Source organism: Scyliorhinus canicula, chromosome 7, assembly GCF_902713615.1.
Source record: "Scyliorhinus canicula chromosome 7, sScyCan1.1, whole genome shotgun sequence".
Taxonomy (NCBI): Eukaryota; Metazoa; Chordata; class Chondrichthyes; order Carcharhiniformes; family Scyliorhinidae; genus Scyliorhinus; species Scyliorhinus canicula.
Genome location: NC_052152.1, coordinates 92,208,723 through 92,232,722, shown reverse-complemented (window position 1 = coordinate 92,232,722; position 24,000 = coordinate 92,208,723). Strand labels below are relative to the sequence as shown.

General features: G+C 48.4%; 1 protein-coding gene across 1 annotated transcript in view; it reads right to left on the bottom strand.

The window, feature by feature from the left end:
* LOC119969192 (toll-like receptor 7) overlaps positions 1-24,000 on the bottom strand; it is a 50,417-nt gene that overhangs the window by 4,113 nt on the left and 22,304 nt on the right. The window lies entirely within an intron of this gene.

Genomic DNA, 24,000 nt, shown 5'->3' with positions numbered 1-24,000 from the left:
ATTGTTACAGTCCAGTAGGAGGTCATTCAGCCCATCGTGACTGCACCAGATCTCCAAACAAACAATTTCATTTGTGCCACTCCCCTCCTGAAAATTCTCTCTTTTTTTCAAATAACAATCCAATTCCCTTTTGCATGTCTGGACTGAATTTGCCTGTGCCACACTCTCAGACCGGGCACTCCTGACACCCCCAATCACACACCTGCGTGGAAAAAGGTTTATTTTTTGCCTGATGTGGCTTTTATTTCTTTTGCCAATCACTTCAAACCTGTGCCCTCTGCATCTGGATCCTTTTGTGAGTGGGAACATTTTTTAATTTCCCGCATTTACTCTGTCGGACCAGTCGGGTCTCACAAATAAGAATCAGCCAAATTCTGCCAATACTGCAGGGGTAGTTAACTGTAAAAGAGGTGTCACCTAATGGAAAATGAGTTTGTTTCCTAACTTTTACCATATAACATCCATTTGAGCAGCTTTATTCCGTGTGCCAAAACAGTATCCGAGGAACCAAGAATGCTCCATTAAATAACTCACCCCACCTCTTCAAATCATTGGACCCACACATGGGTAACATTAAATGACAAAATACTATCATAAATTTAGATTGGAGTCTTCTTTTGGAAATTTTGTTAAATTGTTCCACGATATATGACAATTTCTGACGTACAGTCCCAGGATCTGTAATGGTTCGCTGACCTTGTATCATTTTATTTAAATAGCAGGTGAGACATATTGAGATACAGAAAATAGGAGCAGCAGTAGTCCATTCGGCCCATCAAGCCTGCTCCACCATTCAATAAGTTCATAGCTTTTTTTAAATAAATTTAGATTAGCCAATTATTTTTTCCAATTAAGGGGCAATTTAGCGTGGCCAATCCACCTACTCTGCACATTTTTGGGTTGTGGGGGCGAAACCCACGCAGACACTGGGAGAATGTGCAAACTCCACACGGACAGTGACCCAGAGCCGGGATCGAACCTGGGACCTCAGCGCCGTGAGGTGGTTGTGCTAACCACTAGGCCACCGTGCTGCCCCTATAAGTTCATAGCTGATCTTCACCATACTCCCAAACTCTGCCTGTGCCGCTTGATAGAGTCTCGTAATTTATCTATTTCCATCTTAAATATATTCAGTGATTGGCCTCCACTGCCCTCGTGTTGTAGGTAATTCCTCAGGTTCATCACTGAGTCAAGAGGTTACTCCTCATCTCAGTCCTATATGTCCTACCCCGTATCCTGAGACTGTGACCCCTTGTTCTAGACCCCCCCCAGTCGGAGGAAATAACATCCTTGCATCCAGACTATTCCTCACTGTCAGAATGTTATACATTTCAGTGCGATTCTCTCTCATTCTTCTAAATTCCAGTGAATCCAGGCCCAGTTGATCCCATTCCTCCTCCTATGACAATCCTACCCAGGGATCAATCTGATGAAATCACTACAATCTCTCTATGGCAAGCGTATCCATTCTTAGGTAAGGAGACCAAAACTGCACGCAGTGGCCTCAGCATAACCCTGTCCAGCTGCAGTAAGATATGCTCACTCCTGTACACTGAAGTCCTCTTGCAATGCAAGCCAACATACCATTTGCCTTCCTCACTACTTGCTGTTACCACATGCTTGCTTCCAGTGACTGGTGTACAAGGACACCCAGGTCTCTTTGTACATCAACATTTCCCAATTTATCACCATTTAAATCATACTCTCATTCTGTTTTTCCTTCCGAAGTGGATAGTTTCATATTGATCCACGTTGTACCACATCTGCCATGTATTTGCCCACTCACTCAATTTGTCTAAATCATTCTGAAGCCTTTTAACATCCTTCCCACTCACATCCCCACGAAGTTTTGTATCATCAGTAAACTTGGAAATATTACATTTGGTACCGGGCCCCTTATCCAAGAGATTGATATCTATTGTGAATAGCTGGGGCCAGAGCACTGATTCTTATGGGACCCCACTAGTTGCTGCCTTCCATTTTGAAAAATACCGGGCGCGATTCTCCGCAAATGCGGAGAGTCGTAAAGGCTGCCGTGAAACCGGCCGTGTTTCACAGCAGCCTCCGCGCCCCTCCCGGGACCCGATTCACCCCCCCCGGTCGGGGCTAGCATCGCAGCCCCGGGAAGAATGGCAGCGCGGGTTTAGCGAACGTTCGCTAAGCCCGGCCGCCAAGACTCACGGCGGCTGACGCGCACGATGACGTCAGTCGCGCATATGCGTCAAACCCGCGCATGCGGGTCCGTCATGCCCCTCAGCTGCCCCGCGGACTGATCCTGCGGGGCGGCGGAAGGACAAAGAGTGCGTGGGAATCGGACCCGCTGCCCGCGATCGGTGGGCACCGATCGCGGGCCCATGCCACCCGTGGTGCGGCCGTGCCAATCGGTGGCATGGTTGTGCAGAACGGCACTTTGCGGCCGTTTTCACGAATGGTGAGAGCAAGTGTGTTTAAATTCGTGAAAACGGCCGTAAAGGCCTGGGAACTGGGCCCATCGGATAGGGGGGAATCGCTGTTCGCCGTAAAAAAACGGCGAGCTGCGATTCGTGTCATGGGGCGGCCGTGGGGGGGGGGGGGGAGAATAGCAGGAGGTCGGGAAAAATGTCGGGAAGGCCTTCCCGCTTTTCTCCGGCCCGTCATGGGGGGCGGAGAAGCGCGCCCACCCATTTTTTGCTTCTCTCTGCTTCCTATCTGCAAACCAATTCTGAATTCATGCCTATATATTACCCCCAATTGCATACGCTTTAGTTTTGCACACTTTCTGAAAGCTTTCTGAAAATCCAAATATACCACATCCACTGGTTCTCTGAGACATCATTGACACTGGATACCAACTTTCAATATCTGTACTGGAGTGCTGTTAGGAGCAATTGGAAGACATCCTCAATGTCTTAAAATATCTCTGATGAGGAGTCAGAGTTTAAAGATGTCAAAAGAAAATGCTGCGATGGAATTATGAAATAGATTGCCAGCAAGCCTGGTGGAAAACTATTTCACAGAAGAATCATAATAAAAAAGAAGACCGAATAAATTTGTATTAAGAAATGGCCTGCAAAAAGTAATAATTCCAGGATCTAGGAAGATCATAAGACCACAAGGAATAGGAACAAGCTTTGGCAAAGAGTCATCCAGACTCGAAACGTTAGCTCCCTTCTCTCTCCACAGATGCTGTCAGACCTCCTGAGATTGTCCAGTATTTTCTGTTGCTGTTTCAAATTTCAGCATCCGCTTTTATCTTATAAAAGACGTAATCGCTTTGCAGTAGATGTTTTGAAACTGCAAAGCAGCAAAGCATTTCTGGATGAAGAGAGAACATTTCAGTTCGTTCTTCCAGAATGCACCTTCATTTTTCCCATAAAGACAGTTCCTGATCTCTTCGCATCTTCCACCTATCAATCATACCATCATTCTCGAGATAAAGAAATTCTTCCTGATGTCTGTCCCAACTTTGAACTGGAGCCCTTTTGTCCAGCTGTCAGATAAATCTGGCAGTATTGTTTCAGATTTACTTCTGCAACATCCCTTCAGATCCCTCACTATCCCTGTCCTCCTCCACCCCCACCCAATGCCTCCACCTCCAATCTAAAGACACTGTGTTGTAGGGTTGGTAGCATTGTGGTAATGTTACTGCATTAGTAATCCAGAGACCCAGTGAGTTCAGATCGCGCCATGGCAACTGGAAGAGTCTAAATTTAATTAATTAATAAATCTGGAATAAAATGGCACTTTCATTAATAATGACCGCATTGTTTTAAAAGCCCATCTGCTTTACTAATGCCCTCCAGGAAAGAAAATCTGCATCTTGACCCAGTCTGCAATACAAGTGAGTTCAGATCCACAGCAGCACAACTGACTCAACTGCCCTCTGAAATGGCCAGGCAAGGCCACTTTTAGTTGTGTTGTGATGGAATTGTTTAATAAAAATTAAACTGGATGGACCACTAGCCATTGACCTAGGCACTGGAAACAAGGAAGACTTGCCCTGCCCAGTCTATCCTGCAAAGTCCTCTTGACTAATATCTGGGAATTTATGACAAAATTTGGAAGGCTGGCCAACAGATAAGTCTAACAAGAGTGTCACTCTCCCAGAGGTGGCAGCAGACAGTGGTATAAAGTTGGGAAGGATTGACCATAGCAATGCTTCATCTCCGGATCCCATGAATTCTCATGGTGTCAGGTCAAATGTGGGCAAGAAAACCTCCAGCAAGGGCGGCACGCGGCGCAGTGGTTAGCATTGGGACTATGGCGCTGAGGACCCTGGTTTGAATCCCGTCGCTGGGTCACTGTCTGTGTGGAGTTCGCACATTCTCCCCGTGTCTGCATGGGTTTCACCCCCACAACCCAAAGTTGTGCAGAGTAGGTGGATTGGCCACGCTAAATTGCCCCTTAACTGGAAAAAAAAATTATTGGGTACTCTAAAAATATTTTTTTAAAAAGAAAACCTCCTGCTGATCATCACCTCCCACCCTCCCTCAGCTGATGAATCAGTACTCCTCCATGTTGAACACCACTTTTAAAAAAAGTTAAAGGCCCAATTCATTTTTTCCAATGACGGGGAGAAGTGACTAATGCATAGGGCGAGATTCTCCGCAAATGCGGAGAATCATAAAGGCTGCCGTGGGACAGGCCGTGACCCACGGTAGCCTTCACGCCCACTTCCGGGGCCGATTCTCCCCCTGGGAGGGGGTAGGAGCGCGGCCCCGTGCGTCACGGCGTGACGACGGTCGTCAATGCTGCACGTCAAGCGTCACGCCGGCTGACGCGGCCGATGATGTTGGCCGCATATGCGCAGGTTGGACAACGCCAACCCGCGCATGCGCAGTTGCCGCCTTTTCCCTCAACCGCCCCGCAAGACGTGGCGGCTTGATCTTACGGGGCGGCGGAGACGGACGCATGGTCCCCTTGGCACGGGCGCGGTACTGTCGTGCCAATCGGGCCCCCAGATGCCCCAAACGGGCATCTGGCGCCCGTTTCACGATGGCAGCGAGCAGGTGTGTTTGCTGCCGTGTTTAAACAGGCGTGTAGGCCCGGCCCATTGGCCTAGATTTTTACGGCGAGTGGCGATTCGTGGCGTGGGGGGGGGGGGGGGGGAGAGAATAGCGGGAGGGCGTGAAAAATGTTGTGAGGCCCTCCCGCTATTCTGCCACCTGGCGTGGGGGGCGGAGAATTGCGCCCAATGTTCTTGTGACAAAGTCCATCTTCACACTGAGAACACGCTTTATAGTGTGTGACACTACCACCATGCTACATGGTACAGATTCAGAACAGATCCAGCAGCTCAAAGCTGGGCCTCCATGTGGTATTTTGGGTCAACAACAATAGCACCGTTTTATTCAACTCCTAATTCTCCTGCATCGTTACCCGCTCAAGCAAAACGATGACAGTGAACTGGGAGAGGCCAAAAACGAGAATCGCGCCAGTTGACAAACAGTTGTGATGCAACCAACCCGCTCCCATAGGCGAATTTGGGATCTCGCCATTGCGTGGCGAGAAACCAATTGCCATGACTTAAGCCCAATTTCCATACAATTAACGGGAGCTACCCCTTAGCCAACGGCCTCCTGTCATTCAGCGGCCTGCCCAGCAAGTGGTCACGCTGGCGCCTTATCAAAGGGGAGGAACTCGGGGGAACTGGTGGCTACCGTCGCCAATCCATAGGATGGTTCCGAGTTGGCACTCAGCGTCCCCTCCCGGTCAGGGCCCTGAGGTTCACCATGGAATGAAGGAATGCTGGTTCTAGCCCCGGCTCCCCTGCATCATCTGGCTCTCTCCCCATAGTCCGCACCATCATATCGATGCCTTGAGCTACGCTCCTTGGTAACTGGACATGCTCCGCAGCGCCACGGCAATGCCCACCTGTGACTGGGACAAGCTCTGCAGAGCCTCGGCCATGTCCATCTGAGAGTGGTACATGTTCCGCAGAACCTCAGCAAGGTCGGCCTGGTACTGGGTGACATACCCCAGCGAGTCGGACATTCTGCCAAGAACCTCAGCCATGGCTGTCACCTACTGCGCAATGCCTTGGAAACCTTCACTCATGGTGCCGACGTCGTGCACCAAGCTTTCCACTGCGGTGGCCACCCTGGAAGTGTTGACCTCGGTGCCACACATTGCCGGTGCCATCTCCTGTGCCCGTAGCCTCTGGGTCTGCTCCAATTGGCTATGGATTTGTTGGAGTGTCGCTGACATCTCCCTCTGAATGTTCCGGCTGCTCCCTATCATCTCCATCAACTCAGAGTACCCCTGTACCACAGGCTCAGCATCAGGGTGGGATCCGGCTGGGCCTGCGATCCAGCAGACCTCCGACTCTTTCTTGCCTGGGGGTTCCTGCCTCCACCTTATGTGCATCATCAGCAGTGTGGTGCTCAGCAGATTGTGCCCCCGAAGTCTGTCCACTAATATGTCCCACCGAGGTGTGTGTACCTGTGCTGGTGGAGGCTGGTGATGACGGTTGTGCCGTGACTATAATGGTTGCAGAGCTCCGAGAAGCTCTCCTCGGAGTCAGGAGAAGGTGCTGCCCTGGATGGGCTGGCGCCGTCGGCTGGAGGACCTGCGGGAGAATGGACATGTGATCAGTGGGAGGGATGGGTCAGTCAGTAAGGCAATAACAACTCACGTTCGATAGGTCCTCTGGGTGGAGCCCAGTGGTTCCTCACCTCTGCGGCATCCGCCAACCTCGCGTGGGTGATTGATCTGCCCTCAGCAGCCCCAGTAACCTCCGGGCCCTCTCCTCGAAGGAGGTGAGGATTCTTACGTCTGGCACCCGCCAGTCAGGGCCCTCTCCCAACGATTATGGTAGAGCTTTTCCCGAGGAGATACAGAGGGGCATCATTAGCCACATGCCACAGTGGTGGGAAGGGATGGTGTGGAGGGAGGGATGGGGGGGGGGGGTCGCACGGGGAGGTGGGGGCATTGGTGTCTACTCATTCGTGCTGCCCGGTGTAGGCCGTTAACCTTCTTCCTGCATTGGAGGCCAACTATCTTGGTCACACTCCCCAAACTCAGAGCTGCCGCCACCTCATCACAGGCAGCATTGGATTCCTTGTTGCTGATGCTCCGGGTCTCTCGGGAGAATGGGATATCCCTCCTGGCATCCACAGTGTCTAGCAGCCACCCCAGGTCAACATTCCTGAATCTTATGGCCGGTCTCCTCAGTGCCATTGTTGTGAGCTGGCTGGGGTTGGCTGAGCAAGTGCAGCTAATGTGCTGCTCAACCTTGTTAGCGAGTGGCTGGCGAGCACGGTGCCGGTGAATTTGTAGCGAGAGGCCCATGAGGCCTCGTTAAGTGGACCAATTAATGTTGATTGGGTTGCCGGCCTTGCGGGTCAGAGCGGCGGGAAGCTCACCGCAATTCCCGCTCGCTGCCACTCTTAGAAATTTTTCCAGAGAATTGCGCCCCAATCTATAACTTCATGGCCTGGCATATCCCCTTATATCATTAAGCCAGGGACAATTTTGGTTTAATAAAGAGTATCGAGGCCACGCCAGAGAATGCACCAAACATACCAAAACATGAGGTGCTAAGCCAGTGAAGCTACAACACAGTTCAGTATGTATGTTAAACAATCAAAGAATCATTCTTTGTGGACAAGAGCTAAATGATCCCACAAGCATTATTTCTTCCTGTATACCCATCCTACAATGTAGTAACAATTGGGGGCCTATAAAGTGTGCAGGTAAGTGACTTCCTACCGTTACTTTTTCTTATCTCTACCCAAGCTGATTCTACACCTTGATCTTTAGAAATCCTTAATTAACAGAGCTATGCCTTCATCTTTTCATATCTCCCTGTCCTTCTGAAACATTATGTACTGTTGAATATTTAGTTCCCAGACATTGTCATCTTGCAGCCATGTCTCTGTAATGACTATAGAATCATAGAATTTACAATGCAGAATGAGGCCACTCGGCCCATCAAGTCTGCACCGGCTCTTGGAAAGAGCACCCTACCCAAGCCCACACCTATCCCCATAACCCAGTAATCCCACCCAACACTAAGGGCAATTTTGGACACTAAGGGCAATTTAGCATGGCCAATCCACCTAACCTGCACATCTTTGGACTGTGGGAGGAAACAGGAGCACCCGGAGGAAACCCACGCACACATGGGGAGAATGTGCAGACTCCGCACAGTCAGTGACCCAAGCCGGGAATCGAACCCTGGACCCTGGAGCTGTGAAGCAATTGTGCTAACCACTATTCTACCGTGCTGCCCTCTATAAGATCATTAAGTTCTGTACTACCAAATAACAATTCTGTAAAATCTTCTGGCCTGTCATTAATCTTTGCGGAATTGTGTGCTCTTATCTTTAACTTCCTTTTTGGTGCATCCTTCCCTAGAGTTCTTCTTTCTCACTGGAACATATCTTTCCTGACTGTTACGAAATAACTCCTTAAATTCAAAGCAGGCAGAATGACTCTGATTGGTCAAGTCATTGAACCAGGGAATAGCTGCCCTCAAGCGTTTGTTTGTTATAAATTGTTGTTCCTTTTAGAATTGGTATACTTGTGAATCTGTCCTGATGAGTGCAAGATGAAAAACTTCAACAGCATATATATTTTTAGTGATACTTGACAGAATATTAAAAAACAGCAAATAATGACTAAAATAATAATACAGGGATCGAAATTAGAGTACAAGAGAAAGCTACCTAGAAAGATCAAATCAGTATACTTCTTTCATTGTTTAGCATACATACTATCTTGTATTGTAGCTTCACCATTTTTAGGTCTGTCTAGTAAGAAAAAAATCAGGAATTGAAAAAGGGAAGGGATGGCTAAAATGAACACTGGTCTACTAAAGATTGAGTCCAGGGAATTAGTAATGGAAAATAAGGAAATGGCGGATGAATTGGACAAATATTTTGTACCTGTCTTTACTGTGTAGAGCATACAAATAAGCATGGCAGAATATATGTGAATCAGGAGGTGAAAGGGAAGCAGGAACTTAAAACAATTACAATCACCAGGAAAAGGGTACTGAAAAACCTATTGGAACTAAAAGCTAACAAGTCTCCAGGTGCTGTTGGACATTATTCTAGGATCTTAATCAAGGTGGCTACGGAGATAGTGGATGTATTGGTTTTGATTTTACAGAATTCCTTAGTTTATGGAAAGGTACAATCAGTTTGGAAAATAACAAATGTAACTCCTCTTTTCAAGAAAAGAGGGCGACAGAAAGCAGGAAACTGCCAGACATTAACATTGGTTACTTGCGGACTCTTGGAATCCACTATTAAGAAGGCGAAAGCCGGTCACTCGGAAAATCTCAGTGCAACCCAGCACAGTCAACATAGTTTTGTAAAACGGAAATCATGTTTGACCATTTATTAGAGTTCGTTGAGGAAGTAACAAGCACCTTGGAGAAAGGGGAACCTGTGGTGTGGCGTATTTAGCTTTCCAGAAGGCATCTGACAAGATGCTACATCAAAGGTTACTACACAAAATGTGAGCTCAAGGTGCAAAGGGTAACATATTAGCATGGATACACGATTGATTAGCTAGCAGTAAACTGAGAGTCGGCATAAATAACCCTATCGCCGTAACTAAGGAGCAATTTATCATAGAATTTACAGTGCAGAAGGAGGCCACTCGGCCCATCGAGTCAGCACCGGCTCTTGGAAAGAGCACCCTACCCAAGGTCAACACCTCCACCCTATCCCCATAACCCAATAACCCCACCCAACACTAAGGGCAATTTTGGATACTAAGGGAAATTTATCATGGCCAAATCACCTAACCTGCACATCTTTGGACTGTGGGAGGAAACCGGAGCACCCGGAGGAAACCCACGCACACGGGGAGGATGTGCAGACTCCGCACAGACAGTGACCAAGCCAGAATCGAACCTGGAACCCTGGAGCTGTGAAGCAATTGTGCTATCCACAATGCTACCGTGCTGCCCTTAGCATGGCCTATCCATCTAACCTGCACATCTTAGAACTGTGGGAGAAAACCGGAGGAAATCCATGCAGACACTGGGAGAATGTACAAATTTCACCCAAGGCCAGAATCAAACTCAGGTCCCTGGCACGAGGCAGCAATGCTAACCACTGTGCCAGCCCCGATGTATAGTTGCTAAAGTTGCTGCTGATGCATAGGTTGGAATGTAAGTTGTGAAAAGGACATAAGGAGTATGTTAAGGGAAATAGGTTACGTGAGTGGGTGAAAATTTGGCACGTGGAGTAAAATGTGGGAAAATGTGAACTTTCCCACTTTGACAGGAAGAATAGAAAAGCAGCATATTATCTAAATAGAAAGATGTTACATAATTTGGTGACACAGAGGGATTTGGGTGTCCAAGTACATGAATTGCAACAAGTTAGCATGTAGAAGAAGCAAGTGATTAGGAAGGCAAATTGAATGTCATTAATTGCAAGAGAATGGAATATAAAATTAGTGATGTTTTGCTACAATTGAATAGGAAATGGTGAGACCACACAATAATAATAATCACTTATTGTCACAAGTACTCTTCAATGAAGTTACTGTGAAAAGCCCCCAGTCGCCACATTCCGGCACTTGTTCGGGGACTGTGTACAATTGTGGCCTACTTATTTAAGAAAGGTCATAATTGCATCAGAAGCAGTTCAAAGAAGGTTCACGTGACTGATTCCTGGGATGAGAGGGCTGTCCTAAGAAAAGCGATTGAACAGGTTGGGCCTCTATCCATTGGAGATTAGAGGAATGAGAGGGGATTTTATTGAAACATACAAGACATACAAGACCCTAGAGAACTTGACAGGGTGAATGCTGAGAGGAGATTTCTCCCTGTGGGAGAGACCAGAACTAGGGGGCAGTTTATAAATAAGAGGGTTCCCATTTACGGTGGAGATGAGAAGAATTATTTTCTCTCAGAGGGTTATGAGTCTGTGGAATCTCTTCCCCAGAGAGTAATAGATGTTGGTCACTGAATATTTTAAGGTAGATAGATTCTTGACTAACAAGAGAATCAAAGGATATCGGAGGCAGGCAGGAAAGTGGCATTGAGGACAGCATCAGATCAGCCATGATCTTAATGAATGGCGGAGCAGATTTGAGAGGCTGAGTGGCCTCGTCCTGCTCCTAATTTGTATGTTTGTAGTATTGAAGATTTCTGATAGTCATGCCCATAATCAAGATGCTCCAGTACAGTCTCAACACTGGCATCTACCCAACAAGTTGGTAAAATGCCCATGTATGTCCTGTCCACAAAAAAGCAGGACAAATTGTATCTGGCCAATTACTGCCCCACCAGTCTACACTTGGATCATCAACAATGTGTTAGAAAGTATCATCAACACTGTCATCCATTGGCACTTACTCAACAATAATCTGCTCACCGATGCTCATTTGGGTTTTGCCCGGGCAGCTGAGCTGTAGTTTATTATACCCTTGGTCCAAACTAGAACAAAAGGTGAAGTGAGAGTGACTGCTAAGGCACCATGTGATTATGTGGCATCAAGTCAAGTTGAGTCAATGGAAAATGGGTAAAATGTCTCCACTGATTGGAGTCAAACCTAGTATAAAGAAAGATGATTGTGGTTGTTGATGGTTATTTATTTATTTTTTGTAAAATATGTTTAGTAAAAATGTTTCATATTAAACAAAAGCATCCAAAACAATTAACCACATTTACACAATAGAAAAAAGAGACAAGCAAGCAAAAACACATATTAACTTTAACCAAAAAACTAAACTAAATCCCCCAACAACTGACAGCTTCTTAAAAAAGGAAATGAATGGATACCACCTTGGGTGGAACCCCTTCACTGATCCTCTAATGGTGTACCTAACTATCCCCAAATGTAGAAAAGATACAAGGTCACCCAACCAAGCCGAGGATCTAGGGGGAGTAGGAGGCCTCCTCCAAGCAGAATTTGTCTCTGGGCTATCAAATAGGTGAAGGCGAGGACATTTGCCTTCACCCCTGACTGAAACACCGGTGCGAGACTGATGCCCCAATACGGCCACCAGCAGACATGGATCCAAATCAACATTGAGTACCTCCGATTATGGTGTTGAAGCAAGAAGCCGACCAACTTGGGACAAGACCAGAATATATAAGTGTGGTTGTTCAGTCCCGATAGCAACGCTCATATTGTCCTCCACCACAGAGAATAATCTGCTCGACCTAATTTTAGTCAGATGCGCCCTGTGTCGCCACCTTGAATTGAAACAAACTTAGACAAGCATATAAAGATGCGCATTTGACCCCGCAAAGGTTTCATTCCACACTTCGCCATCCAAAATGGGACCCAATTCACTCTCGCATTTCATCCTCAGCTCACTCAGTGGAGCGGAGTCTGCTGAGACAATATGGCCATATATGCCCAAACTAGTCCCTTGCATCAGACCGGGCCAAAGACAAAATTATCTTTAACAGGGAAGATGGTGGTGCCAAAATAAAGGAGGGGAAAGCCTTGCACGAAATAGCGCAAATCTGAAAGTACCTGAAAAGACTGGAAACAGACAGTTGGAATTTCTCCACCAACTCCTCCTTAAAACTGGCAAACAGTTGGGCATTCTATCTTGTCCAAGTTCAACTTGTAACCAGAGAAAGAGACAAAAATCCTGAGCAGATTCGTTATCTCGTCCATAGGGCGTACGGAGTCCGTAATATAGAGAGGTCGGTCATACGCGTAAAGGGACACCCGATGCTCCACCCCTCTCAGATTTAACCCACTCCATTAATAGAGGACCTCATGCTATAGCGAACGGTTCTACTGCCAAAGCAAACAGGAGCGGAGACATTGGACTCCCCTGTCTCATGTCCCTATTCGACAAGAGGTAACCAGAGTTCAGGGCGTTTTTACGAACACTACCAGTGGAGGTTCTACATAGTTGAATGCAGGAAATAAAATTGTGCCCAATTCCAAACCACAAACAGATATTCCCAATCCACTCTATCAACTGCCTTTTTGGCATCCGGGGAAACAATCACCTCCCGAGGAGGGGAGAAGGACAACGTTTAGCAGGCGACGTATATTGGTCGACAATTGTTGACACTTAACAAAGCCTGCTTGATCCTCTGAGATAGCTCAAATTCAGTTTACAGCTTTTTCCTACTTCCAATAACCTTGGGGTAGGGGCAAGTGAGTACTGGTGGTCCACCTCAAGAATGTACTCCACCAGCCTCTGCTGCTCCACCCTCACTGTCTTCACCATGTGTACTTTATAAGAGATAATCTCCCCCCTGAGGACCGCCTTAAGGTGGAAGGTGAGATTGACTGATTCACTTTTATTAAATTTTATATAGTCCCCAATGGCAGTGAACCTCAATGGCTGTCAACATGCGTTCACAAAATGTATTTTCCACTAATAATGTAGTGTCCAACTTCCATGAGAGACGCTGGGAGAGACCTGACTCAAGTGCCAAATCAACAGACTGCGGGGCATGGTCCAAAATCACAATCGCTGAGTACTTAGCAGCCACCACAGAAGGGAGGAGAGACTTCCCTACCCCCCCCCCAAAAAAAATCGATCAGTGAGTATACCTGATGCACATGCGAGAAAAATGAAAGATCTTTATTAATTGGGTGCAAAAAGCGCCAAGGATCTACCCCTCCCATCCCCCTCCTGATCTGCTCCATGAAAAATAACAAAGTTCTGGCTGTCCTTGGTGGAGTCAGAGATCTGGGCTTGGACTGATCTAGACTAGAGTTCAGAATGTAGTTTAGGTCCCCACCCAGAATACGCTGATGTAAATCTAAATTGGGAAGGGAGGCCAGCAGATTATTAATAAAATTAGTATTGTCCCAGTTTGGGGCACTGATATTAACCAGAACCAACAGAGTTTATCACCAGAGAGCCAGAGATAATAACATGTCTGCCATTAGGGTTGACCAAGACATTAGGAGCAGAAAATTAACCCTTTTATTAATTAATATTGCCACATTCCTGGTCCTCCCATTGAAACTAGGAGACTTATCCTACCCATCTCATCCGCAGCCTTGTCTGGTCACTGACCCGCAAATGAGTCTCTTGCAATAACACCACGTTGGAGTTGAAACTATTAGGGTGAGCAAATATTCTCAACCTTCCCACTGGGCCATTCAACCCCCTAACGTTCCAGGTAACCAAATGAATTGGGGGTCTCCCACATCCCCTTAATCTGGAGTCAGCCATTTCCACCAAGAGAGATTATCCAAAAGATACATAAAAGGCATGACAACCAGGCCCACCCAAGATGGCCACCAAACCAACTCACAAGACTAAACAAAGAAAAATCTGCAGGTACCACCAGCAAACTACCCCCACCCTCCACCAGCCCCCTCGCCATCACCCTTGAATACTATTACACTCAAATACACATACAAACAAAGGCAAAGCAAATACAAACAACTAAAATCTACTACTGACAAACCTAAGCAAAACAAGAACTCAATCACATTGTCTAAAAAACTACTATAAGAAAAATGGTCACGAACCACAAAATACTAAAACCCCATAAACCATTGCCCTCCCACAGGGAGCTATATATATATTCATCGCAAACATAACAGAACCCCACATGAAATTGAACCACAAACCGAAGCCCAAACTGTGAAAATTCTAACCCAACAAGAACAGGAAAATGCAAGAATAAACATGGAGCCCCAACAATTCAACTTGCCTGTCCCCAAAACCCCAAAAAACTGTATCATACTGTGCCCAGCCGCGTTTCTTAACAAAGGAGTCTGCCTCTCCCGGTGCATCAAATAAATAGTCCTTTCCATTGTAATTCACTCAAAGCCAAGCTGTGGACCCCACACTGAACTGGACTCCACTTAGGTACAGGGCAGCAATGGTTTTATTGAACATAGCCCTCTGGGGCTGGTTTAGCTCACTCAGCTAAATCGCTGGCTTTTAAAGCAGACCAAGCAGGCCAGCAGCATGGTTCAATTCCCGTACCAGCCTCCCCGGACAGGCGCCGGGGCCGGGGCAACTAGGGGCTTTTCACAGTAACTTCATTGAAGCCTACTCGTGACAATAAGCAATTTTCATTTCATTTCATTCTTTACCAGCTCTGCTCTCACGTCTTGATAAAACCTGATGGCATGGCCTTCCCATTTGAAGCCTTGATGCTCCTTCACCCATCTCAGAACCGCTCTTTCTCTTTGAAGCTATGGAACATCACTATTACTGCATGTGGTGGGTCCTCAGGATGAGACTGGAGTGTATGGTGGGCTAGGTCCAACTCAGGGGATGTGAATCCACCCTCCCCCACCTTCTTACTCAACATCACTGCACAATACTCGGTGAGCATTGGACCTTCTATCCCCTCTGGCAGCCCCACATTTTGAACGTTTTGCCTCCTGGACTGATTATTTGGATTATTTACCTTGGCCTTCAATGATTTATTTACTTCAGCCACCAAAGACATCTCCACTGTCAGTGAGTCAATTAGATAACTGTGCCTCGAAAGCGCCACTTCCATATTTTTTATCATTGCTCCAAAGGCTTTCAAAATTTCATTGGTCTTCTCGAGAGCTGATTGGATGGGGACCAAAGTCTCCTCCTTTGATTTTCAGAGGTCCTCTGACATAACCTGTCAGTGTTTATCAAACTCCTTCAGCATGGTACTCAAAAGCACCTCGGCCGTTCGTGGAATGGTTGGAGCCCCAGAGGCTGCCTCCGCCATTTTATAGACCGACAACCTCTGAGAGGCCTCCGATTCTGTTGACAAACCTCTGCTGTCCACCTTAGTTACCCTGACTTGTCTGAGCATTTCAATCATACAGGATTAATCCCATTAATTATGTGGGTTTTCAAAAATAGATACCCCTTGAAACTGAGATAAAAGGGCAAAACGTGCAGTAATCTAGCGGGAGCCACCTCGTACACGTCACCCCCTACGTTATGCCATGGGAGATCCAGTAGTCAGTTATTTCAACCGCAGGACATTATTACAGGAGTTCCTCAGGGCAGTGTCCTAGACCTAGCCATTTACAGCTTCATCAATGGTCTTCCCAAGCATAATAAGTCAGAGATTGAGTTCTTTGCTAATGATTGCTATATTCAGTATCACTTGCAACTCCTGGGATATTGAATCAGACCATGCCGGCATGCAGCAAGATCTGGATAATGTTCAGGCTTGAGCTGATAAGTGGCAAGTAATATTTGTGCCAAACCTCCAACAAGAAACAATTTAATAATTTTCCTTTGACATTTAATGATCTTACCATCGCTGAATTCCCCACCATCAACTTCCTGGGGGTTACCATTGACTAGAAAATGAGTTGGACCAACATATAAATACTGTGGCTACCAGAGCAGGTCAGAGGCTAGGAATCCTACAACAAGAAACTCACCTGACTCCCCAAAGCCTGTCCACCATCAACAAGGTATAAATCAGGAGTGTGATGAGATATGCTTCACTTGCCTGGATGAATGCAGCTCCAACAATATGGAAGAAGCTTGAAATTATCCAGGCCAAATAAACCCACTTGATTGGCACCCCATCCACTACCTTAAACATTTGTTCCTCCATCATCGATGCACAGAGGCAGCAGTGTGTACTATTTGCAAGAGACACTGCAGGAACTCCTTTGACTGCACCTTCGAAACACATGACCCCTACCACCTAGATGGGAAAGAATGTATTTAAAGCTTGATCGACATATTTTTGGTTGAAGCCCAAGTCAAATATGATCATGTCGATTAGCAGAGCAGGTTCGACAGGTCCTATTTTTTATGTTCTTATATGCTGTCAAAGGAGACTTGGTGAGTTGTTGTGCATCGTGTACGTGGTACACAGGGCCACCACCATGCAAGGTTGGGGAATGTTCAAGATAGATGGGGTACCAATCAAGCTGGTTGCTTTGTCCTGGATGGTGTCAAGTTCCTTGGGTGTTGTCGGAGCTGCACTCATCCGGGTAAATGGAGAGTATTCCATCACATTCCTGACTTGCGTTGTGTAGATGATGGACAAGCTTTGGGGAGTCAGGAGGGTGAGCTACTCACTACAAAATTCCCCATCAGTGACCTGCTCTTGTAGCCAGAGAATTTATATGGCTGGTCCCATTAGGTTTCTAGTAAATGTTAATGCCAGGTTGTTGATAATCAGGGAATTCAGCAATGATAATACCATTAAAAGCTGAGGATAGATGGTTAGATTCACTCTTGGTGGTTTTGGTTATTGTCTGGCACTTGTGTGGCACAAATGTTACATGCCACTTATCAGCTCAACCCTCAATGTTGTCCAGGTCTTTCTGCATGTGAGGAAAATCAGCTTCAATGTCTGAGTGGTTGCAAGACTAGTGAAATGATCAGCGACCAACCCCACTTCTAACCTTATATTGGAGGGAAGGTCATTGATGAAACAGCTGAAGATGCCTGGGCCTCGGCACTACCCTGAGGAACTCCTGCAGTGATGCCCTGGGGCTGAGATGATTAGTTTTGAGCAACTGCAACCATTGAATCCCTTCATTTCTAATTTATATTTTCTGAAAGTAAAGTGAGTAACAATGATAGGATTAGGATAGAAGCTGAAACAATAATGAGCAAACTAAGAAAAAGAAGAAAATAAATATTTAAAAAAATTAAATATTGGTAATTCTTTACTCTGGTGAAATTTGATATTTGAAGTCCCAACCTTCCACCAATGTAAAATTAGATTTTCAAAGCCAGTGAGAATATGATTCGCAGTAATTATGCTGTAAAAAGCAAGATACACGGTGGGCGCGATTCTCCGCTCCCGGGAAAAATCGGGAGGGCCATCGTGAACTCGGCCGAGTTTCACGACGGCCTCAGCGGCTGCTCCTCGTCCCCTATTCTCCCTTCCCAGCGGGGCTAGGAGCGGCGCTCCGTAACTCTTGGCCGCCGGGCGGCGCGCCGAGAGTGAGGCGACGGCGGCGCCTATGTGACATCAGCCGCGCATGCGCAGGTTGGCCGGCTCCAACCGGCGCATGCGCGACTGACGTCACGACGGCTGACAGCTCGAACCCGCGCATGCGCGGTGGCCGTCTTTCCCCTCAGCCGCCCCGCAAGACGTGGCGGCTTGATCTTGCGGGGCGGCGGAGGGGAAATAGTGCGTCTGATTGAGACGCCGGCCCGACGATCGGTGGGCACCGATCGCGGGCCTGTCCCCTCCCGAATACAGTCGTGGTGCTCATTCCCCACCAGGCCCCCTACAAGCCCCAAACGGGCATATCACGGAGTTTTCACGACAGCAGCCACCAGGTGTGGTTGCCGCCATCGTGAACCGGTCGCGAACGGCAGGCCGCTCGGCCCATCCGGGTCGGAGAATCGGCGGTCGCCGTTTTTCACGGCGACCGGCGATTCTTCCGAGCAGGGGGGTGGGAGAATCGTGAGGAGCGCCAGGGGTTTGTGAAATTAGTCGGGGGGCCCTCCCGCGATTCTCCCACGCGGTGTGGGAAGCGGAGAATCGCGCCCACCACATTCAACACAAGGGTTTCTACAACAGGATTAATAAATAGCATTAGCCTGGAAATTAGTATCAATTTGATTGACAGATTGAACTGCTGAGGATGGCAGGAGGGTGGGAACCAAAGCAGTACGTCAGCGGAAGAAATAACTGGGAGAGCCACAGACTAAGGTCTGTAACATTAAGATGAAGAGCAGGCAGGGAGTGGTTGTTCAATGCAGCGGGGCTGATGGGCTGAAGTGCATTAGTTTCAATGCTAGGAGTATTTCAGGTAAAAAAGATAAACTTAGAGCTTGGATTAGTACATGGAATTATTCCATGTTGTTGCTATTACAGAAACTTGGTTGAAAGAGGGACAGGATTGGCAACTAAACAATCCAGGAGTTAGATGCTTCAGGCAGAATAGAGCGGGTTGCAAAGGAGTAGGGGAGTTGCATTATTGGTTAAGGAGAATATCAGAGCTGTGCTGAGGGAGGATACCTTGGAAGGTTCAGGCAGCGAGGCAATATGGGTAAAGCTCAGGAATAGGAAGGGTGCTGTCACAATGTTGAAGGTACTACACACTTCCAAACAGACAGTGGGAGATAGAGGAGCAGATATAAAACAGATCTTGGAAAGATGCATAAATAATAGGGATGTTGTGCTGGGTGATTTTACCTTTCCCTATATTGACTGGGACACACTTACTGCTAGAGGCATGGATGGAGCAGAATTTGTAAGGAGGTCCAGGAGGGTTTCTTGAAACAATATGTAAGTAGCCCAACTTGGGAAGGGGTAATATTGGACCTGGTGCTGAGGAATGAGCCCAACCAGGTGATCAAAGTTTCAGTAGGAGATCATTTCGGGAATAGTGATCATAATTCTGTAAGTATCACGCTGCTTATGGAAAAGGACAAGAGGGGTCCTCAGGTGAAGGGTTTAGACTGGGGGAATGCTAATTACAACAGCATTAGGCAGAATCTGGAGAATGTTGACTGGGCGAGGCTGTTTTAGGGAAAATCAACATCCTGCATGTGGGAGGCTTTCAAATGTCAATTGATTAGAATTCAGGACTAGCATATGCCTGTGAGGACGAAAGATTAAAAAAAAAAAATTTAGAGGAGGCATTGTCAAAGTTGGGGGCGTGACCCGCGGGTGGATCGTGGGCGGGTGTCGGGAGTGCCGCAGAGCTGTCCGTCGTGGCGCTCTCGAACGCGCAAATCCGCGCGCAACAGCTGCAGCAGCCGGCTTTTAATATTGAAGGCTGCAAGCGGCCTTCAAAATGGCCACAAACGGCGTGGGCCGTGAAGGTCAGCCGGCGTGGGTCGCAAAGGTTGGCTAACGTGGGCCGCGAAGATCAGCCGGCGTGGATCGTGAAGATCGGCCAGCGTGGGTCGCGAAGGTCGGCCGGCGTGGGTCGCAAAGGTTGGCTAATGTGGGCTGCGAAGATCAGCCGGCGTGGATCGCAAAGATCGGCCGGCATGGGTCGCGAAGGTCGGCTGGCGTGGGTCGCAAAGGTTGGCTAACGTGGGGTGCGAAGATCAGACAGCGTGGGTCCTGAAGGTCGGCCGGCGTGGGTCGCGAAGGTCGGCCGACGTGGGTCATGAAGATCGGCCGGGTTGGGTCCCGAAGGTTGGCCAGTTGGTAAAAATGAGTCCCCGGAAAGAAAGTTTGAAAAACACTGATTTACGTGGACAACTACGCGGACAAAGCCCGCCCACTCATTAAGTCCACCACTTTTCCCCTGATGGCTGAGGCCCGCCTGGCCTTTAACCGCATCAGATCCAAAATTGCCAAGGCCACGATGCACGCCGTGGACGAATCCATCCCGTTTCACGTGGAAAGCGATGCGTCCGACTTTCCCTGGCAGCCACTCTTAACCAGGCAGGGAGGCCTGTCGCCTTTCTTTCCCATACCCTCCATGCCTCCGAAATTCAACACTCCTCTGTTAAAAAGGAGGCTCAAGCCATTGTGGAAGCTGTGCGGCACTAGAGGCATTCCCTGGCCGGCAGGAGACTCACTCTCCTCACTGACCAATGGTCGGTTACCTTCATGTTTAACAATACGCAGCGGGGCAAGATTAAGAACGTCAAGATTTGCGGTGGCGAATCGAGCTTTCCACCTATAACTATGACATCTCGTATCGTCCTGGGAAGCTCAATGAGCCCCTAGATGCTCTGTCCCGTGGCACCTGCACCAACGCGCAGGCTATTGGTTATGGCTATCCACAACGACATCTGTCACCCGGGGGTCACCCGGCTTCTCCACTTTGTAAAGGGCCGTAACCTACCCTACTCCATAGAGGAGGTCAGGGCCATGACCAGGGACTGCCAAGTCTGTGCGGAGTGCAAGCCGCGCTTCTATCGGCCAGGCAAGACCCACCTGGTGAAGGCCTCCCGCCCTTTTGAACGCCTCAGTATGGATTTCAAAGGGCCACTCCCCTCCACCGATCGTAACGTGTACTTTCTCAACGTTGTTGATGAGTACTCACGTTTTCCGCTCGCCATCCCATGCCCTGACATGACTTCTGCCACAGTCATCAAGGCCCTGCACAGCATCTTCACTCTGTTCGGAGTCCCCACTTATATTCACAGCGATCGGGGATCTTCATTCATGAGCGATGAGCTGCGCAGTACCTGCTCAGTAAGGGCATCGCCTCGAGCAGGACTACCAGCTCCAACCCCCGGGGGAACGGGCAGGTGGAGAGGGAGAATGCTACGGTCTGGAAGGTCGTCCTTCTGGCCTTATGGTCTCGAAGTCTCCCAGTCGCCTGCTGGCAGGAGGCCCTCCCTGATGTGCTCCACTCCATCCAGTTACTGTTGTGTACTGCCACTAACGAGATCCCTCACGACCGTCTATTTGTCTTTCCCAGGACTTCGATCTCCAGGGTCTCGCTTCCTACCTGGCTCACGACTCCTGGGCCGGCACTCCTCCGGAAGCACGTGAGGAGCAATAGGTCCGACCCCTTGGTTGAGAGGGTTCACCTCCTCCATGCGAACCCTCAGTGTGCCTACGTGACACACCGCAACGGGCGGCAGGACACAGTCTCCCTCAGGGACCTGACCCCTATGGGTACCCTTGCGCCCACCATCACCTCACTGTTTCCTTCTACCTCCCTATCTACCCCATCAACTCACCCGGGGTCCATTAGCACCGCCCCTGCGCCGTCACCCTGTCCGGGACCCTGTGGTGAGGACGACGTGCTCCTGGAGTCGAAGGTCTCGACGCTGTGGTAGTCACCACTGTTGTATATATATCACATATGAGGTGTAATACGGTAAGGCTCCTGTACTACAGGTACGGGGGTAGATCCCTGCCTGCTGGCTCCGCCCAGTAGGCGGAGTATAAATGTGTGGGCTCTCCGAGATGCAGACATTTCGGCAGCAGCTGCAGGAGGCTACACATCTCTGCTTAATAAAGCCTCGATTACTCTCTACTCTCATCGTTGTAATTGATAATGCATCAGACGCCACCGCCTACACTGCGACGTTCACAGCGGACAATACACCCTTCTGTGCGACTGAACCTGTGAGTCCACTTCACCCCCGCCGGACTTTTTTTTAACAGGGGGTGAATTCGGTGAGCCACGTTTGGCTGTTGTATATATTATTGTATTTGCTCACGGTTACTGTTGTTGTGTTGATGTTGCTGTTGGCTCCGCCTGTGGCTCCGCCCCTCTGAGAAAGTATATAACCCAATGATCCGGGACAGCCTCTCAGTGCGGGAGGAGCTACTGGTGGGCACATTCTAGCTGATTAAAACCACAGTTCTTGTTAACTACCGTTTCGCGGAGGGCAGCACGGTGGCGCAGTGGGTTAGCCCTGCTGCCTCACGGCGCCGAGGTCCCAGGTTCCATCCCGGCTCTGGGTCACTGTCCGTGTGGAGTTTGCACATTCTCCCTGTGTTTGCGTGGGTTTCGCCTCCACAGCCCAAAAAGATGTGCAGGTTAGGTGGATTGGCCACGCTAAATTGCCCCTTAATTGAAAAAAAAATGAATTGGGTACTGTAAATTTATATTTAAAAAAACTACCGTTTCACCTGGATTGATTGGTATCAGTGGGAGTGGGGGGGGCGAAACCCACGCAAACATGGGGAAAATGTGCTAACTCCACACGGACAGTGACCCAGAGCCGGGATCGAACCTGGGACCTCGGCGCCGTGAGGCAGCAATGCTAACCACTGCGCCACCGTGCCGCCATGAGGACAAAAGATAAGGGTGGCAAGTATAGGGAACCCTGGATAACGAGGGATCTTATAAACCTTGTCAAAAAGAAAAAGGAAGCATTCATGAGGTCTAAAAGGCTTAGGACAGATGAAGCCCTTGAAGAATATAAAGAAAGTAGGAAGGAACTTAAGGTAGGAGTTAGGAAGGCTAAAGGGGTCATGAAATGTCATTGGCAAACTGGTTTAAGGAAAATCCTAATGCGTTATCTGTAAAGAGCAAGAGGGTAGCCAGGACCCTGGGCTGGATTCTCCACTCCCCGACGCCAAAATCGCGTTTGGCGAGGGGGCAGAGAATCCGTTTGACGGCAATATCGGGAGCGACGCCCATGAAAAGCGGCGTAATCCACCATTATCCACGGCCTCAGACCATTGCCTGACGCCCGCGATGCTCCGTCCCCAACCGGACAAGTTCCCGATGGCATGGGTTACGTGTGCTCATACATGTGCTCCGGGAACCTCGTGTAGCGGCTGCAGACTCAGTCCAGTGCTGCCACAGTCGGGGGATGGTTGATCTGCTGGCAGGGGGGGCTTCATTCAGGGCTGGGGGCAATGTGGGTGAGCGTTCCGGGGCGCGCATGCAGCCGAAGGGGGCACTACTTTATGCGGTCCGGGTCCGCGGGCTGAGTCCGCTATGAAGCACGGTGCGGCCGCTGCAAGCCACCTCCGTGTGCATGCACGGCCACGGAACCAGACATTTTCAGGGCCGTATCGGCAGCTAGAGCTGCAAACTATACGCTGCCTCCCTGCTAGCCCCAGCAAAATGGGGAATCGGTGGAAGTTTTGCGCCAGTTTTCCTGGCGTGAAAAACCACCGTTTTCACACCAGCTTAGTCTCCAAAATGGAGAATCCAGCCCAGGATGGGTCCATTCAAGGATATTGGAGGGAATCTATGTATGGAACCAGAGGAAATGGGAGAGAACTAAATGAATGCTTTGCCTCAGTATTCACCAAAGAGAAGGACTTGGTGGATGAGGAGTATAGGGTAGAATGTATAGACATTCTGAGTCATGCAAAGAGGAGGTGTTGGGCATTTTAAAAAGCATTAAAGTAAATAAGTCCCCAGGGTCTGATGGGATCTACCCCAGAATACTGAGGGAGGCAAGGGAGGAAATTGTTGGGGCCTTGACAGTAATCTTTGTATTCTCATTGGCTACAGGTGAAGTTTCAGAGGACTGGAGAGTAGCCAGTTTAAGAAGGGCAGCAGGGATAATCCAGGAAATTATAGGCCTGTGAGCCTTACATTAGTGGTAGGGAATTTATTGGAAATTACTCACATTTGGAAACAAATGAACTTATTAATGATGGACAGCTGGTTTTGTGAAGGGGAGGTCGTGACTCACGAATTTGATTGAGTTTTTTCAAGGAAGTGACAAAGATGATAGATGAGGAAAAGGCAGAAGATGTTGTATACATGGACTTCAGTAAAGCCTTTGACAAGGAACCTCATGGCAGAC